The sequence below is a fragment of the Pteropus alecto genome, unplaced genomic scaffold (genome assembly GCF_000325575.1).
Source record: "Pteropus alecto unplaced genomic scaffold, ASM32557v1 scaffold185, whole genome shotgun sequence".
Classification (NCBI taxonomy): domain Eukaryota; kingdom Metazoa; phylum Chordata; class Mammalia; order Chiroptera; family Pteropodidae; genus Pteropus; species Pteropus alecto.
Window position 1 is genome coordinate 2,508,042 of NW_006438088.1, and position 9,072 is coordinate 2,517,113.

General features: G+C 39.0%; 1 protein-coding gene across 1 annotated transcript in view; it reads right to left on the reverse strand.

The window, feature by feature from the left end:
- Nucleotides 1-9,066, reverse strand: part of RAB32 (RAB32, member RAS oncogene family) — a 16,655-nt gene extending 7,589 nt beyond the window's left edge. The window contains exon 1 of the mRNA XM_006915416.3: nt 8,851-9,066. The gene's annotated coding sequence lies outside the window, so the exon portion shown is untranslated. The remainder of the gene's footprint in view (nt 1-8,850) is intronic.
- Between the last annotated feature and the right edge of the window lie 6 nt (nt 9,067-9,072).

The window sequence follows — 9,072 nt, forward strand, 5'->3', positions numbered from 1 at the left end:
AGGGGAGGGGAGGGGAGAGTTAAAGTTTAAGCAATATGGAAACTCGGCAGGACCTGAGGGATCTTCCCCTTACTAGGTTGCAGAAGTAGTTCAGACAGGGTGGAAGAACACTCGGCAACACCATCTTCCTTGACCAGTGCTGCAGCCATTTCTTACCAGAGAGGGGAGGCCACATTCACGCCTTCCTGACAAAACACTGTTATGACTGGAAGATGACATGCCACAGCATCTAGATAAACCTCTCTTATTTTATAGATGAGAAAATAAAATTCCAGGGAGATGACGTTACTCAAATTTCCTAAGCTGATTAGTTATCTAATGTGCTATCTGATGTGTTAGCAAATATTTTCTGGAGTATACACACTGCTCCATATGCCCCCGTGTTTCCAAATAGAGCTAAAGCAGTACCATCGGCCTTGGAGTCTCTCCTTAAGGATAATAGCACAGCCCTGCCCCAAAAGTTGACCCCTTGCAATCTGAGTACTTTACACAGCAGCCAAGGAAAAAGTCCCACTGCTGAGTGCATGAGTGAACCCAGGACTGGGGACAACCTCTGCCAACCACATTGCTGTGGACACACTGCCAGCGTATTCCTAAATGACTCTAAAATGTTTTACCCTTTTGAAAGATGAGTTCTTTCCTTCTCCAGAAGAGAGAACCATTATTATAACTAGACATCTCTCTCAGCATTGAGAAAGGAGAAAAGGCACAGTACTAGTCATCTAGGTTCAAAGACATTTAAAGATGCACAATTTCTTATATAACTAGATAAATGAATCCTATGGTACACATGTTGGCAATAGGATTGAAATGCTTATCTAATATTTGGGGGTATCCGACACTAATAACTTTGTAAAGAAGTTGATAGGACATAATCTATTTCCAAGAATATACATTCCAATTAAAGAAAAGAAAACCACAAAGTACTTTGCCTCATCTCTTCACATCTAATGCAAATTTTCAAAAGGGCAATGTTTTCTTGAAATGGATAGTACTGCGTTCTGGACGGTTACTAGACGTGCAGGCCAGACTTGCTTTCTCTTATAATTTTAACCACTGGTTTCCTTTAGTTTGTTAATGTTTGCCTCAATATTTCATCTTCATGCCTCCATTTGATAAATAACCGATATGTCTCTTAATGCCATGTGAAACTCAAATATATTTTTCACAACAACAAACAAACCAAAGCAATAGGACGCTGGGAGCTCAGTTTTCTAAGTAAAAATGCTTAACCTTTGCCCATCTACTGAGAATCACTGAGCTACATATTGCTCCAGGTGACTGAATAAAAATGTATAGTTTCTAGTTAGTGTATGTGAAAGCCTTTAAAAAAAATTATTTAAATCTCATTGTGTGTTTCAGGGATGAAACACTTATAAAAAGTTTGTGTGGCTGGTGGCCGATAGATCAAGATCCAGTCAAAATTTATGTTTAGTCACTGGTTCTAAAAGGATAATGATATGTCCATTAAAACCTTTTATAGCTGGATATAGGTAAGAGTAGGATGTCATAATGTGTCTTGGATTTTATATGTAAGAGGCTATAATTTGTAGCCACATAGGTTTTGCTATTTTTAAGCATCAAGTTAATGATTCATTATACTACTACTTTATCAAGCTATTATAAACTTGCCCCAGCATTACATTTTAATATTTAACATGCTGAAGTTACAGGCATTGCTAAAAATAAAACAATTTTTTTTTTTTACATTAAAGAACTACCATGATACTAACCAATAAAGCAATGTAACTAAGAACAGACTGTACTGCTACTTGCGCATTCCCCTTCACTATACCGGCTTTTTGCACAATTTCCCACAAAATGAATGGCTGTCTTATCCTCAGTAAAAGGAGTCTAAAATATAATACATCAAATTAGCACTGTCTGATTTAGATTTGATATGCACTGAATTTCGTAGTTTAATACTGTACTACTAAGCAGGTAAAAGGAGTCACGTGACCACACCATTCTGCTCATCTATCTGGTTTTCTTTTTTATTATATGTAGGATGAGAGGGAGACAACATGTCATGAAAACAATATTTTTGGAGTCTGAACTATCTGGATCCACGCCCTCTCTCTGCAAGTCACGGGTGTACAGACTTCGGAGAATCTCTTACCCTTCCTGAGTTTGTTTACTTATCTGTAAACTGGGAATTATTCCCATTTCCCAGATTATCGTTAAGTATAAATGAGAGTGAAATTGAATGACAGTGACTAGAAAACAGCTTTTTATAAATGTGAACTATTATCATGTGAGAGGGTTGATGACCAAAGTTTCCAACGCTGGGATTCTATGCTTACATTTGAAAATGTATTTCCACCTAGAAAACTGAGTATGATGGGGAAAGACAGGCAAAGTTGACATTTAAATCACTTACAAAGCACTGTCTTTGCTCATACCACCACCTTTTGAGATTGAGTTTAAGCCTGTTTGTCAAGCAAAAGAGTAATAAAACTGAATACCAAACAACAACAACAACAACAACAAAACAAAACAGCAATACCTACAGTAAAATAAAAATAAACTGCCTCAAAACTGAATACCAAACAACAACAACAAAAAAAACCCAGCAATACCTACAGTAAAATAAAAATAAACTGCCTTTGAGATGGTAGCAGCAGTATCAGTAAGTAATCCTCAAAACTACCTATTCTCAGATACATGGCAATTCAGACTCTGAATTTTTTTTTAAAATCTTGAGCCACCTGGGCTTTTGTGGTATTTAGTCACTGTTAAAAACAACAACAAAAAAACAACAAAAAAAAAAAACAGGTGACTTTAATTTAAAGTAAGGAGTAAAATAAAAATCTCTTTTTGATTTGTGTCCAAAGTTGTAATAGTTTAAGATATGGGCTTTTTCCTTTCTTACTTATTCAACGAAAGAAGGAAATATACCATCTCTTTGTCCTCTAAATCTTCTTGTCTCCATATACTACTACCCGCAGCGGGGTTTTTGAGCTAGCCCAGCAGATAAAGAGGGGGTGATGTGAAAATGAGAAGGGAGCTTATAGGTCATGGGGGTCAGAGTCAGGGAGCAGATAGGCTTGTCAGCTGAGTGGAGAACTTCTGGAGAGCAGTGAAAGGGTGGGTCTCCTGGCAGGGTGCGGCAAAGCCCTAGACAGAACAACTGTTCTCAACTTTAGTATAAATCAGGTCACCCACAGGGCTTGGTAAATTACAAATTTCTGGGCCCCACCTCTAGGAATTCTAATCTGGTAAGTATGGAGTATGGCTAGTTGCCTATTCCAGTATCACTCTGCAAAATTTTGTTTGGGGAAGCAAGATATCCAACTAAAAAAAAAAAAAAAAGCCCTAGGTTTTCTCGCTGCCCTTGCTGCAAGGCATACACATTTGACTGGACCTCAAAGACACATAATATGGCCAAGGAATAACCTGAGTGGTGAAATGTCAGCTTTGGTCCATGAAGACTACGGTTCTGCTCACCAGCCACAGATTGAGTAGTGAGAGAATTAACTCCCCTCTTGTTAAGTCAAGGGGTATGACGATGTTTGTCAGATGCAGCCACGTCTATAGATACAGTCGAGGCTAAAGAAGCTGCATTTCCAACACCTCACTTGAGTCTGATCGGGGAGGTGCCGTAGAATCATACTAACACAACAATAACAACACTATATTTAGTTTAATTTCAAGAAGCAATCAAAACTCACTGCTCAAGATGCTTAAGGAGAATATCTGGATAGAATACAAGGAGTGGGGAAGAAGAGGATGTAAAGTCATCTGTCAGTTTGAAAGACCAATAGAGATCTTTAAACTAAACCCCTGCTATCCATTTATTTTTATGTGATTCATCTCTCTTAAGAGTGACGAAATTATAGGTTCCTAGCCTCCTTGATTGCAAAAGTCAAACAGCTTTTATTGAAAAATATAATTGAACAGAATTCATTTTCCTTGAACTTTTATCTCACCCTCCGGAAATATCCCCACATTTATGTCTGCACTTTTTTCATCGTCTAAGAGAAGATCTCTACAACCATAACACAAAGTTATCAATTTAACCCACTCTCTATTACCGAAGTGTTGATTAAGTGTGAAATTCTCACTATTTTGAGGATACGCTATTCTGGGGCTTCAAATCTAAGGCCTTCAAAGTTTTCTTCTTTGGAAGCACACTCATCTCTCAACCTATTTTAATAAAAGCCTAGAAATATGTATTAATCATGTTTTTTATTCTCTGCATTTTATGTTGCTTTGTTATCTGAGGCCTTGTGGACCAGGAGTGGAACTGTCCATCCCAGGGTGGGCTAGGATGTAGAGATAGCAAACAACGTGTTGAGAGCAGGACTTTGATATGCAAACCAACCAATCTGCCTCGTTTTTCCAGGCTCCTGCAGTCCAGGACACTATGCTCTGCCTTCAATCAAATCTCGGCCAGGTATTAGACACCTAGGGACAATCCCTATAGCCCAGAGCCCACTGAAATCTTTCAAACTATCCAATCCTAAGCTTGTTCAGCTTGCCTACGCTGCCTTGCCCATTTCCTCACACAAAAACCATAATAAAGGTTCCAGTCCACGCTCTCCCCATTTTGCTCCTTCTGCCTCCTGACTGACCCCCAGGGCTTCTCCCACGAGGCCCTGCATGGTATGGAGTGCTCCTTTTTCTTGAGAACTATGAGTAACAACCAACTTTTCAATGACAATTGTCTCCTGATGTGTTGGCCACGTCATACCTCCTCATAATGACAAAATCTTGGATCATTGAAATTTCCGAAAGCTTAAGAAAATTAGAAGGTCAGTATAATATACACAGGATGAATAAGATATATTTGAAAGTAACACTGCATCTCTGGAATAATGCAATGGCTTACAGGTTTAATCAGTGAGGTCACAGTGTATACCAAACAAGCATCTGGGTGTGAACTACAACCATAAAACAATAAAACAGCTTGGTTATCTTCAGGATAGTCCATGGTTTGTAAATAGTCTTTCAAAATGTACCCCCCGAAAATAAATAAATAAATGATGGAGTCGATCAATAAGTATTTACTTTGGAAGTACTGTGCTTCATAATTAAGACAAGTATAGTAACTGCAAATTCTGGATTGATAACATAAGGAGATGGTAATTGTTACAGTGGGTATAAAATGTGAGTCATATGTTCTAATATAAGGATAATCAGAACATTTGCTGATTTAGTACTTTCTATCAGCACTCCACTGTCTCTACTACCACTGTGAGCATCTTTTTGCTTGGGCTCATTGAGTCGATTAAGAATGGTTAACATATTCAAACAACGACAACAAAAAAGGAAAGGCAAAAGGCATATCTTTCTCAGGGAATTTCCATATGTGGTAACACAAATATGTTGTTATGCTCACCATCCAGCAGGGGCATCTGTGAGCACATGCAGATTCAGCACTGGGACACACAAAGGTGCCTCAAGACTTATGAATTAATTGAGGAAGAATGAAAGACAGTAGGCTTTGTTTGTAATTCAGCAAATCAACTGAGCCTGAATAAGACTGAGGATGGCAAGATTATACAAGAGTCATATGTAATAAAAATTTTTTAATTTCCTATAAATGAATTATTAATTGGCCATCAATAAACCCTAGGAAAGGTACTGTAGTATTCACTGTTTAAGCCACAGACTACAAATAACTACATAGACTAATTCCTCAAAGCACTGCTTCTTCTTCTTTAGGAGACACTTGAATATTTATAATCCCTGACTGATGGATACTTCGAAGAAAGCATACCTCAAGAAAGCATCAGAGGTAATATTCCAGATTCTTGCTCATGAAGGGTTATAGGAGAATTATGAAAAAGACAAGAAACCACTATGTATAGTAATTGGCAATATGCAAAATGGAACAAGGAAATCAGGATCAACATTCTCATTTAGGATGGGAATTTTAAAAAGTGAATCTAAGTATGGTTTATATAATTTATAATGTCTCCCAACCTCTAAGCATGCATTTTATGCTTTAGTAAATAATATTTATATAAACTTCTGAGTGGGTTGTTTCTGATTTGTTCTATGGCCCAAAGGAGTGTTACTCACTTAGATTTTTATAAAGAAACTTTGATCCTAAAAACTGAAGGGTGATAGAACAGGCCACCCCCAAAACTGCCACCTGGCATAAGGATTATTTTGAACTAAAGGCCTCTTTTTGTTCAACCAGGTATAAAAGCATTTGAGTTTTGCCACTTGGGTCTTCATTTCCTTATGAGGGCTCTCATGTCATGTAAACCATATTAAAGAAATTTCTTGCTGTTAATTTGTCTTACATCAATTTAATTCTCAGGCCCAGTAGGAAACTCTAAGAAGGTAGAGATAAAACTTTGCCTCCACTACAAAAAAGCAAATCACTTCAATAAATACATGAAGACTAAGTTAGATCCAAAGATTGTATTAGATCTAAATGGACAAACTTTTTTAAAAAAAAATATTTAGGCTAAACCAGCCATTCAACCCTAACTTTAAAATTCTATAGTTGCTAATAAGCTTATAATCAGTACTAAGCCAAATACCAATTCAGTTATAATGCATATTGAAAGATCAGGGATGGCTCTTGCCAAATCTTAATTTAGTATACATTTATTAAACTCTCTTTAAATTCTTAACAAAGCATTCAATATTTTAGTATATTTCAATATGTGTTGAGCAGCAGTCTCAAAGCAGATAGAGTTAAGAATAGCAACAGCCTAACACAATAATTTCATTAAACTGCATTTGTATTTTAAGGGTACATCAATTAAATATGATAAGAAAGGGTTCGTGAGGCCTGTACCCAAGAGTCACTATAGTTGTTAATTTGAAGAGTTCAGCTTAAACTGCTTGGCCACATTTCCAGAAAGCATTTGGACACTTGCCAAAACTTTCAAGTATAGAGACGACATAGCTTCTTTACCACCTCTCCCATCTCAAAAGGAACAACAGAAAAACTAGTAAGTAATAACACTACACCTGAAGTTAGTCATATAAAGCTCTACTTACTGTTTCACAATCAAGGAATATTTCTATCCTTTGAGAATTAAATATGATTCAAGTTTATTACTATATAAGGCAAATATTTTAGCCACGGGGGAACTTTCTGGAGTGGCCTCCAATTTGCTTTCATGACATCATTACTACTTAATTCAAATGGTATGAGCTAGGATTCACTAGCAGCTCAAATACTCAAACCAAACATAGTTAATGATGATGTTCTCTAAACCTCTAAACCTTAAGTTAAAGCCAAGTTGTGTTTCTCAGTTTCCTTATATATTAGACTCCATCTCTGAAAACCTTACTTATAGGTTTTAATTAAGCCTTATTAGGTTAGACCTCATAAGTTTAGCTCTAACCTTGCTAATTGCTGGTGTGTACGTGCTGAATGGTACCTAACGTCTAGGGGTCCCTTCTGAGATCTTAAAGTTCTGCTTTCCTTGCTGGCAAAGTTCAAGTTTTGGATTTGGGCAAAAGTGCAAGAATATTCCATGTAGGCCAATATATACCAGAGTCCAATATAGACGATGTCTCCTTCCTGGCTGTATAGGTCTGTTCAAGGATGGAAAAAGAAGAGATATCCAGGACAAAAACTCTTAACCATGCTTTTGCTCTCCCAAGTCTCCAGTTGTCAGCATTTTTCCTTGAAGTTTAAAACCACAAATTTGCCACAAAATCTCTTATTTACCTGCAGTAGGACCCAATCATAAATAATAGCTAAGTATCATATTTTACATGAAGACTAAGGCAGTCAACAACCCTCCTAAACAGGGGTTTATAATTACCCTCATGGAAATCTACATCTAAATTGAAGATTCCTAGATAATGATTATCACATGGTAGATAAGGCAACCTTTAGAGTCCATGAATTTGACAAGAAGCAATACTACTGTTCATATGTGTTCTGTGAAATAGCAGGAAGTGTTTCGAAAGAAGACTCTGGCTTCAAAAGATGACTTTTCAAACGAACTTTTGGTTTTCTGTAACCAAAAAAAAAAAAAAAAAGCGGCGCCTAAGGCTGACTATCCCCTTTTCTTTGATAGATTGATGTACATAAATTTATTCTCATATCTGAGGCAGAGAAGTCTGTTCTTAAATAAAGGAATACATAGGTTATAATTCGTCTATATTTTATCAAATGTAATAAGCTGTGGATGAAAAGAGCACTACGTAGCGTACAGAGCTGTCCCCACCTATGCTGCAGCTGGGTGGCCACATCTTCTGTAAGCTTCAGCTGATGAGTCTAGGATGAAAGATCTCTCCTACCCTGCTCTATTGCTGCAGACTGGGCTTCCTATCACCGATAATGATTCCGAGAGTTAACATCTTTTTAAATGCCCACATCCCACCAACCACACCAGGCAAAGTTCAGGTTTTCATAAATTAGAGCAAGGAGCCTATGTACCCCCTTAAAGAGGGGTATTACACTCCCAAATGACAACTGAAAGCAAATGCTAGGAAAACAACATATGTAGGGTGTGGGCGGTGGAGGGGGCCAGGAACGGGGTGGGGATGGGGGGGGTGGCTAGGTGTTGCTTTAGGCAGGGAGGTAACAGCATGAAGTTTCAAGAGAAGCTTTCCCAAGCCTTCACCTGGGTGGCCGGACCTACGAATGAGAACATGATATACGAAGACGAGTTTCACTCACAAAGAGTCTCAGATCCCACTGGAGTCCACCCGACCACATCCCTTTCCAGTTCCCTATGGTGTGTTTCTTCTAAACGTTACACAGACAAGTTCAGGCTGAAGACAGAGAAAGAAAGTGAGCGAGAGGATCCTAGTGGTCCCTGGCTCTCGACGGTTGGGAAACTGAGTGGACACCCCCTTTCCGGAGGCCGCCTCCCGCCTGCCCGCCGCGGGGTCCCCACGTGTACGCGGCTCGGGCCCCCTGCTTACCCGCGATGTCCCACAGCTGCAGGCGCACCAGCGTCCTACTGTCCCAGTTGAGGACCTTGAGAGCGAAGTCCACCCCGATGGTGGCCCGGTAGTGCTGGGAGAAGAGCTGGTGGACGTAGCGCTTGATGATGCTGGTCTTGCCCACGCCGAGTTCGCCGATGACCAGCACCTTGAAGAGGTGCTCGCGGGTCTCGGGCACGGCGGCGGCGGCCGCCCCCCGGC